Below are 25,358 nucleotides of genomic sequence, written 5' to 3'. Positions count from 1 at the left end.
GACATGGATTCAACTAATAATTAAACTTTGAGTATTATTTTTTTCTGACACCGTTATCACCTGGATGCACTCCTACCTTAGGCCTACAGGCCGCCAGCACGTGTTGTCTTTAATAACCTGTTCTCCTTCTGACAAACAGTAGAGCCAGGATTTCCTCAGAGCTGAATATTGGGTCCACTGGGTTTGTTCCTCTATATTAACGATATCGCTAAGTCGTTTAATCATTGCAGATACCATATCTATGCAGATGACATTCAATTACACATTTCTACCAGCCCCGATAGACTAAGTTACTGTATTAATAGACTGAATGAAGATCTCGAATATTTTCATCTTGGTCTCAACAATTCGGACTTAACTTAAATGCAGATAAATCACAAATTATCTTATTTGCGAATAAAATATTGGTCCCCGATATTAATAAGCTGAACCTTCCTCCTGTGAATCTGATTAAAGCGATCATTCCATTCAGTAAAAAAAACTGGGAGTTCATTTTGAAATTAATCTTACCTGGGACATGCATATTAAACACACATAGAAGAAAGTATTTTCCATCCTCTACTCATTAATAATACTGTACCACTAGCCAACTAAATTAAAGCAGAAGCGTGTATAGATACTTATTATGCCTCACTTCGATTATTGTGACGCTTTTTCTAGTGACCTCAGGGTGGATTTATCCCAGAAACTGCAACGTGTTCATAATGCGTGTGTTCGTTTCATTTGTAATGTACAGCTGTCAAAAGAAAAAGTGGCCGGTCTCCTGAAACAAAGTTCCCTTCGGGTATCTTCGGTACAATTCGGAGACAGGTGATGTTACATGTTGTTGGACCACGTTGCCTGATCTCTACAGTTATAATTGAAGTATTCTGTGTGTTATTCGATAACGTAATGGTAGCGTTCAGGCTTCTTATTCATGAGGTCCTGCGTTCGACTACAACCTCGTGCTTTTTATGTTCTTTTTTGTTCTGTTTTTGAGAGAGACAAACTATACATAATGGCTCCTTTCTCTTTTACGATTATTTTAGTAATTAACATCAGGTTCATTAATATATTATGCCATGACTTTATCATTATGATATTGTAGCTGCAAATGGAAAGAAAATAGATTTTATTCTCAATAAAAATAACTTTTGTGGCATAAAAAAAACAAATTTACTGGCGTCGGCCTTAAAACATTCAAACAATTAAGCGTTCAAAAAACAAAACAAAAAGCCACAATTCAATATTTAGTCTATCTTCCTCTTATCTCGATCATCTTGCAGTCGAGTGAGCATGGAATCGACTAGTCTTTGCAAATAGCGACTGTTTTTAGACACGATATTCTAGGCATTCTGAACATACATACATAAGTGTTCTGTCCATGGGCAGGTCTTTCATCGCAAACCCAGCAATCTCCAATCTTTCCTATTTTCTGCCTTCCTCTTAGTCTCCGCATATGATCCACATATCCAAATATCGTCTATTATTCTTTTCAACCAGAGACCCAACCAATTCCTTTTTCTCTTTCTAATCATTTTCAGCATCATTCTTCCTTCACTCACTTTTTCAAACACAATTTTATTTCTTATTCTGTCTGTCCACTTCACAAGCACCGTTCTTCTCCACATCCACATTTCAAATGCTTTAATTCGTTTCTCTCCATTTCGTCGTAATGTCCATGTTTCTTCCCCATACAATGCCACACTCCACACAAAGCACTTCACTAGTCTCTTCCTTAGTTCTTTTTCCAGAGGTCCGCAGAAGATCCTTCTTCTTCTATTAAAAGCTTCCTTTGTTCATGTTTGCAGGTTTTCTTGGGAAGGATAGGCCTAAATGCGGTAACATCCCGTTGCTTTCCGCACACCACTATCTCTTTCGCATCTTATTAAATTCCAGGGGGCAAAAGCGTGGAGATGAGGAGAGTGGATTTGACTAACTGGGCCCTCCGGACTTCACCGAAAGTCACGGCAAGGGTTAAATATTAATTCTATCAGAATGTTTGACCCGATCAGAGACCGGGAAATCTCAATTAGCCTTTGCCCCCCGCATCCTGGATTAGTTTCTACGAATCATCAGAAAATCTTAGAGTGTGATTGGGCCAATTTTTCCGAAAATGTTTCCATACTTTTGCCCTCGTAGCTCAGCGGACGAACGTCGGAATTTAGATGTCAACGTCTCAGGTTCAATTCCTCGTTACTGCTTTTCATTTTATTGTGGTTCAAGATATTATAATGTAATAATACAAAAAGAAAAACTAATACCAGTATTATGCAACTGGATTTTTCCAAACCTAATATTAAATTTATGTTATTTATATCGCTAAAGAACGGTTACAATATAAATAACTTGAATATTATTTATACACTATCACTAAAGAACGATAACAGAATGTAAATGATAAATATCTGTTTGTTTAATTAATATAAGATATTATATAATACGTATTTAATTATCTAAATACAATAACCTATTTTACAAATAAAGATGGTTATTTGTGTTATAATAATTACTTACATAAAATACAGATTATTCATATTGCGAAAGAACAATAACAATATAAATAACTTGAATATTATTTTATAATGCTAATGAAGGAAAACAGAATATAAATGATAACTTGAATATTATTTATATCGCTAAAGAATGATAACAGTATAAAAACGTGAATATTATTCATATCGGAATTTCACAGATTTATTACAGATGTATTTTAGAAATTGTAGAAGAATAGTAATTAGTAACAGTGTCCTATTTATTCTTCTTGGAGCCAAATTTGTAACTTTTAAAAGTGTGGTTACTATGTTGAAGTGTATGTGTTGCAACGGATGCTTGATTTGTTATGTATGTGAGTCAGTTATGGGATGCTTGATGTCGTCGCAATGTCGTAATTATAGTTTGATTGTGTTTGTGTGATTATTGTGTATTAATTTATTATGTATGGTACAGAAAGCTGCATATTTGTGTTATAGAAGTGTTACGTATGTGTGTTGTTAATGTTTTTGTATGTTTCAAATTGATAACTGATATTTGTTTTGCAATCGCAATGCCTAATTTACGGATTGTTATGTTTTGTTTACATCGCGTAAGCTAATTTAATTTACTTTTCAATTTCTCTTTATGGTTATGTTTTTTGTGTATAAAACTATAGCCCTAACATACATATGTAAAATAGGGCTAACCCCATTGGAGATACAATAATAATAATTATTATTCATATCGTTATAAAACGATAACAGAATACAAATGATGACTTGAATTTTATTCATATCTCTAAAGAACGATAACAAAATATAAATAACGTGATATCCATAAAGAACGATAACTGGATATAAATAATAATTTGAATATAATTTACATCGTTAAAGAACGATTAAAAAATAAAATGAAATCTTGAAAAAGGCCCGAACCTACAACCTTTGAATCATTAAATAAGCACTCTACCGCTGGTCTACGAGGCGCAGATATGGAACATTTTCATAGTTCCGGAACTGCTTGTACAAGCACATGCATCGTGTAACATCGCCGCGACCCAAAGTGGACTTTGAAAATATTCGCTGTTCACGAGTGCGGCCACTTTTTTTTTTTTTTTGACAACTGTACGCTACTACTATCGTGGCTCAGGTTATACGAGAGGAGAAAATCACGTTCTTTTTGTCTCTTATACCGAAATTTGCACATCTCTGCCCCCTGTTACTTATTTCTCCGATTCCAAAATCTTTCTAGCTATCATAATTTAAATACTCTGTCACAACACGATAACACGCTAGAAATCCCATTTTACACATCATCTCTGTATTCCTCATCTTTCACTGTTGCTACTTCTCGTCACTGGAATTCTCTGTTGCCTGAAGTCAAGGGCTGGCGAACTTTAATTTCTTTTAAATGTAAATTAGAAGAATATCTTATGATGAGTTGCCAGACCTAATACGTTGCAGAAATATTTAATGTAATATATTACACTGTGTTTATTTTTATTTTTTGTTTCTTATTTTTATTGTGTAGTCTTAATTTAATCGTCTTTATAATGTTATTATTTAAATAGGATTTTCTTCTAATTTAATGCTCATATGTTTACCGCAGCGTTCAGTTTTGTGGATTCTTTATTCAAATCTCAGTTTATGACTTCATTCTGTAAATCGTGCTCATTTATCACTTAATACCAATATCTACTCTACTACATATACTCATATATTATTATTATTATTATTATTATTATTATTATTATTATTATTATTATTATTATTATTATTTATATTTACTCTCAAACACTTTCTAATTATTATTTTAAAATTCATACAATTAACCAATATAACTATTAATAATTAAGTATGGAGTAATCTTAAGACTTGAAAACGTATAGGTAGCCTACACTATGAAAACAGTGTGACGTGTTGACAAATATTTTAATTAATTATCAATTACTTTATTAATGAAATGTTTAGCATGTTGTAGTTTCCTGAAGTCAACATCATTAATTAATGTATGCTAATTTTCATTTCTCACTACCAAAAACTTATAAAATTTATAACATTAATCTTTGTATTATAAAATTTAATTTAATGATATTGGTCTGAAAAAAATGGTAATGGTAAGAATGGGAAGAATGATTGTGCATTGCAATTCACCATAGAAGTCAGCTGAGCAGGGGAAGCAGCAGACGTATATCAACATTTCGGCTTAACACTTATCACACATACACATGCCAAATGTTTATAGACTATATGCAGTGTATATAATTCGACGTATAAAAATGTGTGAATCTATAAATTTTAACACTATTTCCAACACTAATTAAAATTAATAATTTAAAAACGCAGCACATAAACATTAATATTCATAATGTATTGAAAAATTTAACCTTAGTGCTTCATTAAGTTACACCTGCAAATTTTTAAGGTTTAAGCGAGGCTAGTGAGCATTTTATTTGCTGTCTTCTGTCCGTTAGCTTGTTCATTCTGGGATGAATTGAAGTGATAGCTACACGGAGACAGTCATAATGTTGAAGTAGATGGTTCCTCTCTTTCGTTTTAAGCGTTATCATGCCAGAAGATGCAGTTTCACTAAGTTACGTGGTGGAAAAAATATGTTGAAAGGTTTCTAAGTCCGAAAAATTTCCGATCAATAAAAAATAAGCGGCTTCGTCACTTATATTTGCTATACAGATGTTATTAATAAAATTAATTAATTATTTATTTAATCTGACAGGATTAAGGCCATAGGGCCTTCACTTCCATCCTCCCAGATGGCACACATAAATAAAAAAAATACATACACTGATAAAAAATAATATATATTAAATTAAAGTCCTGTAGAGGGTCAACAGGGTCAAAAGAATACTAACTTATAGAGCTCTCATCGAGCTAATACAAGAAAAAAAGAGAAAGAAAACGAAAGATAGCAATGATGATAGTGATGATGATGATGATAATAATAATAATAATAATAATAATAATAATAATAATAAATATATTACATATATTACATATTAATTGACAATTTTGTAACAGCATAGTTAGAATATTTATTATATGACATGGGTTAAGCTGAAGTTGCGCAACCTGAAAAGTGTTCAACAAACAATTCCATGAACTAGAATGTGATTTCTTAATTTAAATTTGAATTTTGATATTGTCCAACAGTCTCTGACATGGTCAGGGAGAGAATTCCAGAGGCGTGAAATCGATATACCGGTACTAAAAGATGATAGGTAGAAGGATGTTCTGTGCAAAGGAATAGAGAGGAGGTACGTGTTCCGGGTAAAAAGTAAACGAAATGAGATATCAGGTAAGAAGGTGTGAAGATGTGGATGATTTTAAATAGTAATAAGATGGAGTTGAAGGATCTTCTTTCTTTAATTGGGTTCCAATACAACAGTTCTAGTGACGGTTTTACATTTTCGAAATTTTTTTAAAATTACAAACGAAACGAACACAGATATTGTGAACACGCTGTAATCTGTGGGCAAGGTCAGTATTTAGATTCGTGAATAGAGAATCGCAATAATCGAAGTGGGGCATCACTAAAGTTTGGATGAGTTTCTTTTAGAGACTGAGAGCTAGAACGTTGGTTAAGTGTTTGAGGGTATGAATTATAGAAAAATTTTTCTAACATTATGTAGGTCACTTGACTTCGAAAATTAATATTTGAATCTGAATATACTTATAATTATAATATACTCCTAAATTGTTTAATGTCTTGCTATATGTAATTGTGGTATTATTTATTTTTGTATTCGATACAGTTAGATCTATTTTGTTTATTGCTAGTTGGTGGCGCATTATAATGGCATGTGATTTGTCTGGATTTAGTCTGAGTCCAAATTTTTTCGTCCATTGAGCTACAGATGCTAGAACTTCATTAATTCTGATCACAGAGTCTTTGATTGTACAAGTTCGGAATGAATGTAAAGTTGTAAGTCATCAGCGTATAGGTGGTGTTTAGAATATTTTAAGACCTTTGTTACGTCATTTATGTAAAGCGTAAAAAGTAATTGTCCAAGCACCGAGCTGTGAGGAATTTCGGTCTTTACGGTACGACAATTGGAAGAATGTCCACTGGCTGATACACATTGCTGGCGTCGGAAAGGTAGGAATCGAACTAAGCTACGGCACTATTACAAAGATTGTAGTTTTTGAGTTTACATAAAAGGAGATTCGCATCAACTGTGTCAAAAGCTTTGCTATAGTCTAATAATGACAGTAGCGTTAAATTTTAGAATTTAGAAATAATAATTGTAGTAATAATAATAATAATAATAATAATAATAATAATAATAATAATAATAATAATAATGTTTTTTATTCTGCTAGAGTTAAGGCCGTGAAGCCTTCTCTTCCACTCAACCAGAGGATAAAAAGGAAATACATGATAATATAATGTTAATACAAAAGAAAATTATAGGTATACCTAAAAATCGAAATAGAAAAATATGCACAAGCCAGAAATATTTTTCATGGTTATATACTGGAACAAATAATTACCAAGATACGTATGTGTTCAAAGCTTTCGTAATTTATGAAAAGAAATTTTTTTTTTTCGGAAAATGTACTGTTCTAAAGATAGCCAATATCAGGCCGAAACATGTTAACAAGGTAATATAAAATTTAACACGTGAAAGACACATAATGCGTTTTCCGTAGTGATATAGTGTTAAAAGTTCTGTAATCAAGATGTATGCAATTTATTTTATCCACAAAATATAAATTCTATAACTTAAGGCCTATTTATTTTTTTTAATTTACAGTAATACGCAGATGTAAAATCAGCCTATTGGTGATTAAGAGTATCCAACTGTTGTTCAACAAATTTCTCGTGAGTGAAAGAGAAGGAGATCTGACACTAAAAGCAGCAGAATACAGAACGTCAGTTACACAGCAGAAGAGGGATAGGTGAGCCTGATGGGTGTAGGCTGTATCAGTTACGTGCGAAAGGATTAAAAATTTAATCAGTTGCGCGCGAAGTAAACAAATCAGTTGTGCATGGAGACTTTCGTATTAATGAATAAGATATAGCTGAGTAGTAACGTCGAACAGTTTTAAAGTTTTACTGTAGCTGTTATATCGACTAGTTCTGGAAGTCTTTGTTGAATATGTTTGTGACACTAATCTTATTGGAACTTTTATATGTAATGTGTGGCAGTACTTTAAACGCTTCGAGGTTTGTCATTTGTCCTGGAAAATAAAACTAGGGAATTATTTTAACAGTTAACCACTCTTTGCGTGTTGCTTACGATGACATTATTGCAGCATTTAGTAAGTGAAGAGGGACATAATTCGGAAATAAGTTTAGGAATGATTGTGAAGCAGTGAAACACAAAGAGGAGTGGTCTGGAGGTGCACAGTTAAACTTTGCAAAGCAAGGATATACCTTAATGAAACAGCTTCGCACATATTATTCAACAGTGAAATTAATCACAACCATGAGGTAATGTTAACTTAGAAAAACAAATTGTCTCTAACAGTGTAAAGAGAAAGGCACTAAATGATATATCAGGAAGGGCATTATAACTTATCAGAACCGAAGTTTAAAATACGGAAGCTCACGTTACTAGCCATGATGTTTCCAGAATGAGGCAAAATATTTATCCGGCCAGAAGGTCTGTACTTCCGCCATTACCAAGTGCCTTACAAAATACAACCATTTAGAGTGACAAAGGTGAAAACTTGCTCTTAGTCAATCACAGTTCTTTAAATACACAGTGCTTTGCGACTGAGAACAATCTGCGGTGTCTCTGTGAATAAAGTAAAGTTCATGTAGAGTTGTAGACGGTTCTTTTGAATGGTGTTGTAAATTATTTTACCAGTTTTTTTACTATACACGTTCTACAGAAATGACCAGTATATTCCAGTAGTATTCTGTCTATTGTCAAATAAAACAGCAATCGCCTAGGAAAACGTTTTCCGGGAATTAATCAGGATTTGTGATAATATGAACTGAAAGTTTCAACCTGCACATGTCGTAGCAGATTTCGAAGTATCCATTCACAACACAGTATAAATAAAGTGTGGCAGTCAGCATTAATTATGGGTTTTAGGTTTCATTTGACCCAGGCATGATGGCGGAAAATTCAGAATTTGGGCCTTTTTTCAGAGTACAAAGATACTCGTAACAACAGTGAAATAGGCTTCACTGGATATTTGGCCTAACATTTCTCGCTCAGGAAGAAATCGGAGTTGTTTTGTTGAGGATATAATTAACATTCAACTAAACTGTGAAAATGTGATAAAGTTTGCTGATTATTATTTGGTAAATAATTTCATTGCATCTGATTCATTATTTCCTCCCGAGATTTGGGCTTCGGATACAATTACAACCACAACAGAACCACAAATGCATGCGAAGTAATTCCTAAGGCATTTTTTTCTTAATTTTAACTCTACACATCAAAATATTTATAAATTCGTTGACGCTATCATTCCGACACAAACTAGTTATTTACTTACTTAAATACTTCCTTCCTTACTTGCAAATGGCTTTCAAATAACCCTGAGGCTCATTGCCGCCTTTACATAAGACCGCCATCGGTCCCTATCCTAAGCAAGATTAATCCAGTCCCTACCATCATATCCCGCCTCCCTCAAATCTATTTAATGTTATTCCCATCTACGTCTTTACCTTCTCAAAGGTCTTTCCCACTCAGGTCTTACACAAACTAGTAAGTATATTAAAATGAATGAACGTTATAATATTCCCATTATGAATCCTACATATAGAAAACGGAAACAGTATATTGAAGAATTTCTTAATAAATAAACATGGGAACATTACGTCGCCTTGGTTTGACAAGGTTCTAACTGCTTTTTCCATACTTTTGAGATGCAGAGTTTCAAAGCTTCAATTTATTGTATTATGAACACTTAGTTTCTTATAGTTATGAAGTGTTACGTATGACATCGAAAGCATTGAACTTATAATTAAATACTTTCATAGCCTAATTAGACCACATATTCATTTCATTTAGAATATTTAATTTTGCAGTTATAACTATGTCCTTCCATAATGAATTTTCAGGGGAGACAAGGCTCTAAGTGCTGATAGAACTTTGTCAAACTATATTTCTATTCATTACTTAAAACATTAGTAATCTTTACATAAAACATTTAAACATAGACAAAAATTGTTCTCTTTTAATTTATAATTGTATAACAATTGAGTTAAATAAATTACAGAAATTAAAATTATATTTTGTGAAAACAATCAGATCTCTGTTATATCACTCTTCATGAAAGGCCATTCTCACTTGACGTTATATGTGGAGGATGTCTACTTCGAATAATGCATTTCGATGACGGCAGATTAGATACTACTTTCCGTACTCATTTTTTTTGGTGTATTTTCTTGGTTATTTCTGAAATTAATACTTACGTAAATGTTTTGTTGTTGTTATTAGGCGTACTATAATTTCAATGTCGCTTGTATTATTTAAATGTATTTATATATTTTTTATATTATATGTTTAAATTAAACAAATAATTACACAATTAAAAATATTGGTTTAAGAGGAGTTTCTTGAAAGTGAATGTAGTCATTAAATTTATTATTGACGAATAAAAAATGTATATGTTAAGTAATGAGATGTGTAAATGTCATGAACACGTGGAAAAAAAAAGTGAAAACGATGAGATTGAACATAAAAATTACCTTACGTATTGTTTGGTTGTGCTATAAGGCAAACTCGGCTAATTTCGCAGTCTATAATTATACCCAAAAATGCTTGAAAAAAATTCCTTTATGCAGCAGTTAATCACTAGACATAATTGTATTGGTTGGTATAAAAATTGTATTTCTTTAAATGTATCTCAGCAGGGAAATAGCTCCATCTAAAACATGAGATCATATGTGTGTTTCAGGAACTTGTGTAACTTCGCAGTACTGCTAGGGCAATTTCACAGTAATTTTAAAGAATACTCTTTTTAGCTCAAAACATGTTTCAATGTAATCCAAACATCAGTACATGTTTACACACATGAACTGAACACACATGAACAAACTGAGCCATAAATATAAAACAACTGAGCTTGAATTATTGACATTAATAACAGGAAAAGGCTTGCATATTAATTGTAAATTAATACATTTATCTAACACATATCTGCATAAAACATTATGCCAAATATAGAAAAAAAAAAACAGTATGAGAACTATTTAGGCCTAATCTGAATCCGCTTCCGCTGGCAAGACAATTGTTGTTTCTCCTTTCCCTGTCATTATTTGAAGGTAGATAGACTTTGCTCCTTTTGGGGACACAATTTTGTTAGGTTTCGTAACTAATGAAAACCCTGTTTCATCTAAATTTCAAATGAGATTAGGCTTGGTACTCAGTTCTGCTTTCTCACATACACTTCCTAGCACATCATAAAAATCGTTCAAATTCGAACAGTTGAAGCTGCTGCTCTATGGTAGGACAGATTTTCTGGCTGGCGCATACTTAGCCCATAGCGCTTCTTAAAGGAAGTTCGAATCTCAAACTGCTCTGCCGGCAACTAGCGGAAACTAGTTAAGAAATTGAGTACCGGCAAAAGCATATTACGAACAAATTTAATTAGATAAAACAACAAGTAAGGGTTCAAATTAATCATAAGAATGTGGAGAATTCATTAAACATAGTGTGATACTTACAGTTCTGAATATCTAGACGATATAATGTCCAGAAACACAACACTGCAAATTTACTTACTCTATCTCAGCATTCACACACATACTAAAGGAGATAGTTCTACAACTTTCGCCAGAATCCGTTGCAATAGGATCTTCTTGCATGAAACATCCCCGACAGATTCTGGCATTTATCCGTATTTTTTTTTGTAAGTTCAAACAAACACGGACAAGTCCACAACTAATTAATATAAGAGATACTGCGAAATTAGACGTACTGCGAAATTATCCGAATTTGTCTTATACTGAAAACTTTCTCGATTGTGTAAATCTTTGTCCATCGAAAGGCTATTGTTGGCATTATAATTCTGTGAAACAGCACGTCACCTAATTGAGGAAATTACATTCTTGGGGTTGTTTCTTCATAATCTTCATTATCAGATGAAGTAGGAGGAATCTAATCATCAGGATAGTTAACACGGAACATATCGTCAGAACTTTGATATCCCACTTTCGTTATGCTGATAGCTGTTTCTTATGAGAAAAGTACCGTTATACTGATATTTGTTTTCAATTAATTATCAATAATCTGAACACATTACTAATATATTTATCAATACGCCATGAAAATTACAGATAAAATACGATATCATGCTTAGCTGTGCATAACACGAATTAAATTCCTGGATCTTTGCGAGAGAATAGTAGCAGCTTGTAGTTAAACGTTAACAAAACAAATATTTTCAAAAGTTGTCATCAGATAGAACTCTGTCACAATCTAGTTCGTTCATTTTTCAACAAATTGTGATGAAATGTATAAGCTAGACAGTATTATGAAGACTGATTAAAATGAAAGACACATTTTTTTTTTCAATTTTTTTTTTGTTAAAACCTTGTCAAACCAAGGCCATGATTATTACCATTGATTTTTTTAAGGAACGTTATGTACTATTATAAGATAATATGAATACAAAATTATCGATAAGATTTTTATTTCCTATGACGAGTACCAACTTCATGGTACGATCATTTCTATTCCTTTGACGAGTCCAAACTTCATGGTACGATTGAAACAAACATTTTTAACCATACTTTCCAATAACGTGCAGAGAGTCCTAAGTCTCTATAAAATGGAAGGAAAATGTTGCCAAACGCGCAACTGATGAGTACTCACTAGTAACCATCATGTGCAACTGATGCACAAAATTTAGGTAAAAATTTTCCGTGTGCACAACTGATAAAGTCCCTGTTATAGACTGCACTCATGAATTGAATGATTTTGAACAAGAATCTAAACGGAACATACAAAAAATTATTTCCTCGAATTTAAAGACAAAATCTGATACGGCAATAATAAAATACAACAAGATATATATCTACTGAAATTTGTCAGAGTTGCAGAATCTACCAGACGAACTGTGAAGGAAGATTAGAAAAATAACATCTATATTTCTATAACTTTAACCTACTTCGCACCATCTGTAAATGGGGAAGATGTACAGATGTATGCAGCTCAGGAAAATCAGGGTATCAGGAGACAGGATAAGACGTTTGGCTGAGAAAAATATGATAGGGGTCTTAGGAAAGATATTTGACTGAAGCATGGCTTAGTAATGATATAGGATTTGAATTACCCAATTATCGTAAGTTTACCAAATTAAATAAATATAATAAATGTAATGTCATTGTAGTAGCCTATATGTTAAAGATGACAGTGATGTTATAATTTCTGATTTAGATATGCCATATGCAAATTTTTTGCACTCAAGCCTCAAATTTAACAATATTAATTTGAACTAACAACTATTTATACTTGGGAAAATTATTTTCAGGAATTGTATAATGAGAATATGGAACAAACCCAGGAAATCCAAATAATTATGAACATAATTGATAATGGTGATGATATGGACGAAATTACTGCAGAAGACATAAATAAAGCAATGAAAACATTAAAGAATAAAAAAAATTGGTCAAGATGAAATAAGTAACGAGATGTTGAAGTTTGGAGGGAAGAGAATACGAGAACAGATAAAAGTATTGTTTAATAAAATATTAGAACTTAGAGAAATACCTCAAGAATGGAAAACTAGTATTACGATACCGATTTTCAAAAAGGGAAGGAGAAATGATCCTAATAATTACCTTGGTATAACCCTCTTGAGTGCTGTATTAAAGTTATTAACTAAAATAATATTGAAAAAAACTACAACCATACTTCGAAATCAATGAAGAACAAGGTTTTCGAGTGAATAGATAAACAACAGACGCTATATTTATAGTTCGTCAAATAGTTGAAAAGACGACTGAATATTATAAACCTACCTACCTGTGTTTTGTGGATCTTAAGTAGGCATTTGATCGAGTTAGACTACGAGATGTTATTATAATATTAAGAAACAAATTAGTACCTAGTAAGTTGATGGAAACAATTGAAGCCATATACAAGGACGCCAAAACTAAAGTAAGAGTAAGAAACCAGACCACAGGTGAAATAAAATGTGTAGGTTGAATACGGCAGGGCAACTCTTTCAGTACAGCAATTTTCAACCTAATAATGGATAAACTAATTGACAGCATTAAAACAATGAAAGGTTATGTAATGGGTAATAACCAGATAAATATTGTAGGTTACACAGATGATGTAGTATTTATATCAGAATCCGAATATGATTTACAGAGATTATTATATAAACTTGTGGTGACATCTAAATTATACAATATGGTAGTTTCAACACATAAAACTACTATGGTTATATCCAAGGAGCCGTTAAGATGTAAGTTGGAAATAGAAGGAATTATTGAACAGGTAATGGAGTTTCAATACTTAGGAGTTAATATACGAGTATCAAGTGATCGCCAAACGTATAAAGAGGCTAGAGAACAAATCATGAAAGGAGCTCGAGTATCATGTTACTTAAGAGATGTAACATGGAAAAATAAGTATCTAAGTATAGAAGGAAAAGTTAAAATATATAAAACAATTTTAAGACCGATATTGTCTTATGGAGCCGAAACAGGAGCCACCACAAAAAAAATAATAATAAATCAGCTATAGGGAGAATTAGGTACTATAGGACATCGGGTAATATCGGACAGTGATGTTTCTTTCATCTACCACCAGATGGTAGTACCTGAGTGACATGGTTATATTTCTGTATGCGATATCTGAACACTGCTTTCAGTTGGAATCATTCACTCGACGAATACACTTTGCAGATGTTTGTGTTTGTCTGGTTTAGTTTCTGTGCAACGACTTATGTTTGGTAGTCTGTCTTTCTCGCACTTTAAATATTGATACAATATATCTTAAATACCAGTGTAAAGTTACTCTTAAATAATAGAGTGGTGTATTAGTTACAATGAAAATTATTATATATTTTAAATTAGGGTGCCAATATAATGACGGTGTAATTCGGGTACTATCGGACAGAACTTTATCGCCTAGTATCGGACAATGTTTAAAATACATATTGGGTCCCCCTCCTCATACAACGCATAGGCTTCAACCATTACACAGAAGAGTTATGAAGGCCTTCAAGGATGCCTATAATGAAGCTTGCTCTGGATGGATGCCCAGAAATCCTTTCTCAAGAATTATGAACTATAAAGTCGCAGAACTGGTAAACTTTGGGTTTTCACGGGTATGCCGTATAGATTAGCAGTGAAAGGGTTTGAATGTGCTGGCATTCATCAACCGGTACATTTTCACGGACTTAGACTACATGCCATCTGAAGGGTCTCGATATCCCTGATAAGTTTTCTTGAAGAGTCCAGGAATGGTGGATCTAAAGATCCTGAGACAACTGTAGAGGACATTCCTCAGCCTCCAGTTGTACAAGAAGCTTCAGCATCTAAGCCAGTACCTACGTTGTGCACTGCCAAGCCATCCACTTCTTTCCAGCTGTTCCCAATCTCAAGCTCAAAACAATCATCTTTTGGATCTATAACACATGCTTCATGCTTGAAACCACCCAATCAGCATCTTGATCCAGCATTAACGTCAACGTCAAAATGTCGCTCAAACACACTACCTCTGACTCCCTATTTTAATCGCATTAGTAAACTGATTTCATCAATTGCAGAAGCTGCCAGAAGTGGGATACTCTCATCAAGCCCTTAACAAAACTCAACTAGAAGAGATACAGCAGGCTTTGAAGAATGGAAAAAAGGAAAGATTAATGCATGACAGCACAAATGAAAGAGCTAACAAGTCGAAACAAGAACTAAAACCAAGGACGGAAAACATTTTGAATGGGAAACAGAATGTATCATTTGCGGTGAAGCCTTCCAGGAAAGCTGGATCAAGTGTGACTTCTGCCAGGGTTTGGCACATGAGAACTGTGCTAACACCGAAAGAATTAGAGAATTTTACAAATGTGATTGGTATGAAATAACAGAAAAAATACAAAAAGTGAATTTGTTTGACTGTTCTAACCACAGACAATAAAAAATAACAATGTTTAGGGCGTGACCGGTACTAGCCGACACTCTTCTTGATTTCACTATTTTAGAAGATTACTCTGAATTTAAATTTCATATGTTAAAGTTACCATTGCATAGTTTTGTCATTCACATTCAGTAAAATTAAGTATGTTTTTTATGATATATTAATTATTCAATTCAAAATTAATTGTAGGCCCTAAATCCTTAACTGTCCGATACTACCCAACTCTCCCCTATACAACAGTAGAAATGAATACATCAAGATCGATAATAGGGAAGACGAGAAGAAACAGGGTGAGAAATAAGGAAGTAAGAGACCAGTGTGAAATAATAGACATTAATAAAATTTGTGAAAGGAAGAAAAAAGGAATGAAATAATCATGTTACAAGAATGAGGAATGATAGAATAACAAAAATAGCCAGTGACATGAAACCCCTAGGAAGAAGAGGTATAGGAAGGCCGCAACAAAGATGGAAAGATGGTCTACAACCAACATCTAGTGAATCTCGAGGATAAAGCGTGAAGAAAAACAGGTTACGACCTATATAAAAGAAGAAGAACTATTTATAAATCCCCTAGTCTAAACAAAACGGAATTTTAAAATGATCTTGAATGTTTTTTATACAATAACAAAAATTTTATTAACCATTTAATAATTGGTGATATTAATATTCAAATATTGGAAGAAAAAAATTATGATCATATTTCTCATGATTATTTGAACATATTACAAGAATTTCGATTTTAGAAGTATTTAAATGCCATAACCAGGCCGTTAACCAAGAGCTGTCTCGTCCATATATTTTTTAAAAGCAACAATAAATTAATTATAATATATTAATTATAAAACAGTTATATTACCGGTTCTTCTATATGGCTGTGAAACTTGGACTCTCACTCAGAGAGAGGAACATAGGTTAAGGGTGTTTGAGAATAAGGTGCTTAGGAAAATATTTGGGGCTAAGCGGGATGAAGTTACAGGAGAATGGAGAAAGTTACACAACACAGAACTGCACGCATTGTATTCTTCATCTGACATAATTAGGAACTTGAAATCCAGACGTTTGAGATGGGCAGGGCATGTAGCACGTATGGGCGAATCCAGAAATGCATATAGAGTGTTAGTTGGGAGACCGGAGGGAAAAAGACCTTTAGGGAGGCCGAGACGTAGATGGGAGGATAATATTAAAATGGATTTGAGGGAGGTGGGGTATGATGATAGAGACTGGCTTAATCTTGCACAGGATAGGGACCGATGGCGGGCTTATGTGAGGGCGGCAATGAACCTTCGGGTTCCTTAAAAGCCATTTGTAAGTAAGTAAGTAACAATAAATTAATAGAATTCACACCTTGTGTTTATCACAGTCAAATTACTAATCATTATAGTACGTGTGCAGTTATCTCGCTTATTAATGGCAAAGAATATGAAGAATATAATAATGATTATAATATTATTAAAATTATTAATTATGATAACTTAATATTAGATATAACTAATGAACCTTAGTTTAATATATTAAATAACCCTGATCCAAATGAATGTCTTAATTTATTATACCGAAATTTAAACACGCACATTCAAAATAACTCTGAATATATAGTAAAAAAAATATCCAGTAAGAATAAAAATATTAAACCATGGATCACTAGAGGGCTTATTAAGTCCATTAGAACTAGAGATAAAATTGCAGTAAAATTAAAGGAAGAGCCTTTTAATGTTAACCTAAAAACAAATATAAAATGTATAGAAACATTTTGACAAACTTAATAAAAACGTTGAAGATTGAATATTATTCTAATAAATTATAAAACTGTAAAGATAACCCGAAAACATTTTGGAAAGCTATTAAAGAAGCTTGTAACATTCAAACCAAGGTTCATGATAAAATTAACGAAATTAAACTCATGATGGATTAGTTATAAATGATTAAAGAAATATTGCTACTGAATTTAATAATTACTTTTCGAATATAGGTGCGGGAATTCTTCTTCTTCTCCTTCTTCGTCTTCTTCTTCTTCTTCTTCTAATAATAATAATAATGATAATAATAATAATAATAATAATAATAATAATAATAATAATAATAATAATAATAATAATAATAATAGTTTCTATAATGAAATTAATTTATCTAATAACTTTATTAAAATAAATTCATGTATGCAGCTTCACCCTGTTACAATAGAAGAATTAATGAAAATTAGTTCAAACTTGAAGGACAATATATCATGTGGTTTTGATATGCTTAAGGCGAAGTTAATAAAATTGCTAATAATTTATATTGCTAAACCGCTTGTAGCCTACATATATTTAATTTGTATTTTTTGCATGGCAAATTTCCTGACAAATTAAAAATTGCTATCCTAAAACCAGCTTTTAAATATGGTGATAAAATGAATATGAATAATTATAGACCTATATCTCTGTTTTCTTGTTTTTCTAAATTATTTGAAAAAATGCGTTAAAAATATAATAACGGCTCATTTAAATAAGCAGAATATATTGAGTGACTAACAATTTGGATTTAGAAAAAATTGTAGTACAGAGAATGCTATTGTCAATGTTACTCAAAATATTATTAAGGTGCGTGATCAGGGTTTTAAGTGCGTTGGTACAATTTTGGATATAAGAAAAGTTTTTGATTCTGTAAGTCATCATTTATTATTAGAGAAATTAAATTGTGTTGGAATTAAAAATAATGCTTTTAATTTATTAAAATCTTATTTAAATGATAGAGTTCAAGCTACTAAAATTGATAATGAATTAAGTGAATTTATTAAAATTAAAATAGGTGTTCCGCTAGGAACAGTCATTGGACGGATTTTATTTTTAATATAAACATTAATGACCTTTTAATGATAGACCTTAAATAATATGAAGGTGATTTATATCCGTATGCTGATGATACTGTTTTACTTTTAAGTGGAAAAACTTGGACTGATGCTTATTATAATGCATATTGTGGCTTGAAATTAACGAAAAAATTGTTTGATTTAAATTCACTTAAATAAAGATAAAACAATAGCTATTCCATTTTCATTAAATAATAAAGGTAATAAACCAATTTCATCTATACTACAAATTAAAATGCATAATATTCTGATTGTTCCGATATAAATTGCAATTGTTCAGTTATTAATTAAGTTAATGAGGTGAAATACTTAGGTATAATTATTGATAATCATTTAAAATGGAATATTCATTATATTTGTAATCAATTACGTAAAACATTATGTTACTTTGTTGTTCTAAGAAATATTTTGTCAATTAACTGTTTACGTATAATTTATTTAGCATTATTTCAAACTATATTTATGTATGGTATTATAGGTTGGGGTGGAACTTATAAATCCAACCTTTATCCGTTAATTTTACTACAGAAAAAAAAAAATTAAAAATTTATTTAAAAAAAGCAGAAAGATTACCCAACTGAATTGTTATTTGAACATTTCTAAGTTTTCAACATTAAACAAATGTATTATTTTATTAAAATATTTTCATAGAAATTTTAGTAATTTTGAAAGGTTTATAGAACTAAAAATATGAATTCCCTGAGTTTGTCTGAACCAAAATGTAAAACCAATGCAGCTTTTTGTCATAGCATGAGTCAAGATCCCAGATTATTAAACAAATTTTAGTCCAATATTATTTTAACCACTAATCCTCTCCAAAATAATAAAAAAAATTGTATTGGATTTATAGTTTGGGTTTAAACATATTAAACACTTTTTAATCTGTATTCACTCTCAATTTTAATTTTATTTTTGTCTGTATAGAAATCTCCTCCTGAGCACGAGTCTTACTCATTCAAGAGTGGACTAGTTTATCCTTCATTGTATTTATTAACTTCCATTCATTTCAAACTTACTAGCAATAAAATAAATAAATAAATAAATATAGATGCAGGAAAAGTCACTAAACCAGTAAAGGTGTTCAAGATCGTATTTGCCACCTCAATTGAATATAACAAAAATGTGGGCAAGTTTTAGTACGGTACGAGTCAAAACAGGACTGGTGAAGTGTTCACTGTCGCAATACAAAAGTGTTTTATTACAACTACTTTAAGTTGGGTTAGAAAATCCTAGAACGGATACTTGTTCTCTATGCATGGATTCCTTCTGGAAATTAAAAATGTTAAAGATGTAAAAAAAAAATACTCTAGAACACATTTTCAACTTCATAAAATGAGAGCTAAAAAAATTCTTGGAATTTTGAAACTAAAAGAAACTGGCACTGTATTGTATTGTATTGTATTGTATTGTATTGTATTTATCAACAATCCATGGCATTCATACATTGCTTACAGCTAGAATATTTAACAAGTAAAAAAACGTAATACTATTATAAAGTCTTAATTTATAGTCACAGTCTAGATGAAATATATTCAGATGAGATTTAAAATATTGTCTACTAGTACAACACATAGTTTTAGTATCAATTTCATGAAGTGTTATTGAATGTCATGAATTCACCTACAGAATAGAAGGCGTGAGAAATTAAGTACTTCCTTAATTTGGCCCTAAATAATTTTATGTTTTGAGTTTCATTTTTATATTGATAGGAAGGCTATTGGAAATTTTTACTGCCATATGCCGCACACCTTTTTGATAGCACGATAGACTTGCCGATGAAGTATGAAAGTCATTTTTTGACGTGTATTTATGCTATGAACTGTTGAATTAGTTACAAAGTTTTCTCGATTACATACGAGGAAGATTATTAATGAAAAGATATACTGACTAGCCATGGGCATTATTTGTAGTTTTTTGAAAATAGTCCTACATGATTCTCTAGATTTGGCACCTACTATTATTATAATTACTCTTTTTTGTAATGGAAATATACTGTTACTATCTGTGGAATTTCCCCAGAATATTATTCCAAAACTCATTACCGAGTGGAAGTATGCAAAGTATATTGTTTTTAAGGTATTGATATTTAGTATCTTTTGCATAGATAACAAGCTGAATTTAGTTTGGGGGTAATTTCTTTAATATGATTTTTCCAATTTAACACATTATCAATTTTTAAGCCAAGAAATTTGGGTGTTGTTGTTTCTAATAGGCATCTAGTGTTAATTATTGCGCTAGAAATTTGCGACGTTGAATTTGGACAGGATTTAAATTGAATTATGTTAGTTATGTTACAATTTAAACAATATATTGAGTGACAACCAGTCATATATTTTGAAGAGAATTTTCTCTGTTGAAAATTGGAATGTGTTGGAATTATTGGCCGTAATTATTATACTTGTGTCATCTGCAAATAATATGGGATGACCTACAGCTTTCATTAGGGGGGCAAGATCATTTATAAACACTAGAAAAAGTAGGGGACAAAATGTTGATCCTTGAGTAATACCATTATTAATAGTTCCCCATGTCGATGCAGATTTCATAGTTGTATTGATTTCAACTTTCTGTTTCCTATCTATGAGATATGAGTGAAACCATTGGTGTGCGACACCTTTAATTCCATAATAATCTAATTTAACTAGCAGCATTTTATGATTTATACAGTCAAATGCTTTGGATAAAACACAGAAAATCCCTCCAACTTGTAATTTTTTATTAACTGCCTCCAGAATTTTGTCAGTTAAACTAAATGTTGCATTTTCTGTGTCTTTATTTTTCCTAAATCCAGATTGTTCTGGGACTAAAATTTGTATATTTCTAGATGCTGATATAATCTTTTATACATTACTTTTTCAAAGATTTTAGAGAAGACTGGTAAAAGTGATATGGGTCTGTAATTTTCTGGAGACGTTGTTTCTCCCTTTTCGAAGATAGGAATAACCACTGAATATTTAATCTCTCGGGAAATGTACCATTGAACATTGAATAGTTACATAAATAAATTAATGGCCCAGCTATAATATGTGAACTCACTTTTAATATTTTGCTTGTTATTTAATCATACTCTTAACATTATCTTGCGGGATGTTGAGGTTATCAGTTATTGTAAGAAGATATTGTTAAATATATTTGCAACTAGCCGTACCCGTGCTCTCCGCTGCACCCGTTAGAAATAAATATAAAGTAGTTACATAATTAAAATAAGACATTTGATCCAGGGAACATTAGTGTTTGATAGGAGGATAAATTGTTTAATATGTTACTTAATTTAAATAATTAATGCGCTATTTTAATCTTACCTGTCCTCAATTCACTCAGAAGTTACTGTAATAACATTATAGCATTATGTCCATCTAGAGAAACTACACTTTCCAATGGTGAAATAATAATTAATTATACAAATGGTTAATTAGCTTTCGATATTACTTCATACAAACACAAAAACATTCTCCGTAGGCTATGTTTAATACCTTTCGTTTGTTGTTGTCCAAGGCCTCTTATAGACGAAGTCATTTGTTTTTATTTCATTTCAGCCGTTTAAGATGGCGTTGTTATTGTAATTTTAAAACTCATTTATCTCATTAAATATCAGTCCTATCAAAATTGTGCATAGAATAAAACTTATCGGAAATTATTTTTAAAGAAACTTTTGTTACGTAACATTTTTCACGAAAATTAATAATAAGGGATTTATTTCGATTTATTTAATTCAAGCCCCCTTATAACCCCCTTTTAAATAAAATATTTTAAATGCCATATAGCCTAAATTCTAAGTTACAACGAACTTAATTTATATTCCAATTTTAATATAAATCGGTTCAGCCATTATCGCGTGAAAAGGTAACAAACATCCAGACACATACAAACAAAGATTTCAAAAAAGCGATTTTCGGTTTCAGGGTGGTTAATTATACATGTTAGGACCAATTGTTTTTGGAAAATCGAAAATTACCAGAAAAATTTCGGCTACAGATTTATTATAAGTATAGATTTCATTTGGGTCTGACGTTTTTGTATTGTTAGATATAAGGGTATAGTTCGTTACTTTACTTTGTGATCGTCCACTTTCCTTTTTAATTATGTTCCAATTTGTTTGATTTTATTATCAGAGTTTTGTATTGTTGTATTATAGTGTAATTCTTTAGCTTCTTCAATTACTTTCTGTAAAATTTTTGAATAATTTTATAATGTTTTAAGTTTGTATCATTACTATTTCTGCTCTGTATGTATAATGATCTCTAGGTCTTGCATGAGATTCCCATGTTTCATTTTTAAGATTTATTTCAAAATTATTTAATGATTCCCTGTTTATATTTCTGAATCTCACTTTAGTTGGTTTTTTTGATGATGTGTTAATATTTATAAATAGGAGTTAAGGATCATGATCCGAAAGACCATTAATTATGGGGTTGTTTGAGATATAACTATTTTTTTTTTCTTTTCCGATGAATATGTTGTCTATTGCAGTAGCTGAATCCCCTTGTATTCTGGTCGGAAAGTTTACTGTGTATATTAAATTGAAAAATGCTAGCAATGAATTTAGTTGATCTTTGCTATTGCTTTCTGTTAGGTAATCGACATTGATGTCTCCGCAAATAATGCATTCACGTTTCAGTTTCTGTAAGTATTCTAGTGTCTTTTCCAATAAATGAATAAAATTTCGTAGTCTCCAGATGGTGCTCTATACAGGGTGATTCACGAGGAAAGTTAAAAAATTTAGGATACGATATCTCAGGCCATTTTGAATGAAAAAGTTCATATGAACATAGGTCCGTTTTCGAACGATGGCGGAGCTAGATGCATTTTTTTGGTAAAACGTCTCGCCCCAATGTGATTCAGACGTTATCATATGCTGCTGACGTGAGACAAGGTCACCGATGAATGACGTAACATTGGAATCTGCATTTTGAGCGATGTCGATAAAAGAAGAGAAGCAAACCGGGTGGTGGGCGTTACAAATATCACAACATACGTTATCACTTATCGGTTCACAGAAGTTCAGTCAGCTACCTACACTACAGTAATTATACAGGTACAGTTATCGGAAGTGTTAAGTTGTGTTTTTCAAGATGCCTTATAAATTTTCGACTGCAGAATACGTCGATATTGTGTATGTTGATGGTCTGTGCGATGAAAGTACCTTTGTCCGTTATCTGTCTCTAAATGCGGGTTAGTACAATGGAATCTCAGAAGTTTTTGTGAAATCAAAGAGCCATATCTCCGTAACCGTCCAAAAACGGAACTATATTCATATGAACTTTTTCACTCAGAATGACTTCAGAATTCACATCCTAACTTTCTTACCTTTCCTCGTGAATCACCCTTATAGACATATTATAATGAAATTATGTTTCATTTTCTAATTCAATTGCACAGATTTCTAAATCCCTGTCTTTGCAAACATGTGAAAGATCAATAGTGGTAGTCTGCTTCAACTGTCAACGAAACCAGCCTTTACCCAAACTCTCTGTTAGGGAAATATTTTACTCTCGTCAATTATGGTTACACAGGGTGATTCATAACCTCTGCAACAAGCTTTTGGGATCGATAGATCTCGTAATGAGGATCATTTTTTTGTGTAAACAATCCATGTTCTCTTATACCTTGTTTAGGAGCTAAGCGATATCGAAACAAAGGGTTTTAGTGACATTAACAATTATGTAATGAATTATTTTTCAAGAAGTATGTTTGCTGACAAGTTACAGGTGTTTAAAGTGTTTACCTTCAACGTGATAACATTCATTATACCGTCGTAGCAGTGGTTATCGGCCTGTTTTGAATTTGAAGAAAAGCAGCTAATACTCGTATAGTCGGTTCCTCTCTGGTGTCAGTTTGAGTGGTGTATTACTTCACATTTCCCAAAAGAAAGAAAAAGGATTAAGGGCGTGAAGTCGAATGATCAAGCTCGCCACGCAACATCTCCTGCTCTCCCTATCCACTGCTCCCTGTAGAAGTTGTTCAGGTATGCTCGTACAACGAGATTGAAATGCATTGGGACATTATGTTGAATCACATGTCCCCTCACATTGTGAAAGGTACATCCTTCATGAACAGCGGAAGCGTGTTCCGAAGAGCGTCCATTCAAAAGGGACAGCAAAATGACAGGACACTTGAACCTATACGCAAGGGTACTTGAAGAAATAAATGAATAATTCATTTCATAATTAACTGTAAATGTCACTGTGTGTGACAGTAGACCCAATGACCAATCACTATTGCAGAGGTGCACTCATTACTAGTGACTAGTAGCCGGGGTCCGACGGCGCCCTCTTGAATCACAAAGTCACGTAGGGGAGAGTTGGCCAAAACGGGATACTTAACACGGAATCTTGTATATTTCCTGTTGAAGTGATAGGAAACAATTCAATTTTTACTTATGAATCCACTATTCTATGTACTTTCATAATACATTTTGATTTTCACTTCTAATGATATAGCTAAAGTGGGAAAACAATTTTCTTGGAAAGTGCGCAAGCATCCCGTTTTGGCCGACTAGTTGGGTAAAACAGGATACTTATTTAAAATAAAGAAAATATTGTTAAGGAACTGAAAAAGTGTGTGTTTTATTACAATGAATAATAAACACACAAAAAAATGTTTTGCATCACTTGTCAACCAGACCTTCAATAAAAGATAAAAAGAAGGAAAGCTAAGGAATGAAAATTTATTTACTTTAACAGTTGTTGACAAAATTATAGCAATGATGTGGATGGCCAAATGGAAATTGAGTATTGGCTGGAGTATCAAATCTTTATCCTAGCAAGTTCAATAGAGAGTAGTGCTTCCTCTTGCATTGATAATGCTTGGACTCTTCGTGGACATACTGTCTATCACCACATTTGTCAACTGTTGATTCATTCTGTCCCATTCTTCAACAGCAAATCTGCATACGTCTTCGAGATTGCGTGAGGGGTCAGGGCGCGCAAGAATGGCTCTCTTTAGTTGAATCCAGACATGCTCAATTGGATTCATGTCTGGA

Source organism: Periplaneta americana, chromosome 1, assembly GCF_040183065.1.
Source record: "Periplaneta americana isolate PAMFEO1 chromosome 1, P.americana_PAMFEO1_priV1, whole genome shotgun sequence".
Taxonomy (NCBI): domain Eukaryota; kingdom Metazoa; phylum Arthropoda; class Insecta; order Blattodea; family Blattidae; genus Periplaneta; species Periplaneta americana.
The sequence above is the reverse complement of the archived record's forward strand: the minus strand, read 5'-3'. Positions refer to the sequence as shown.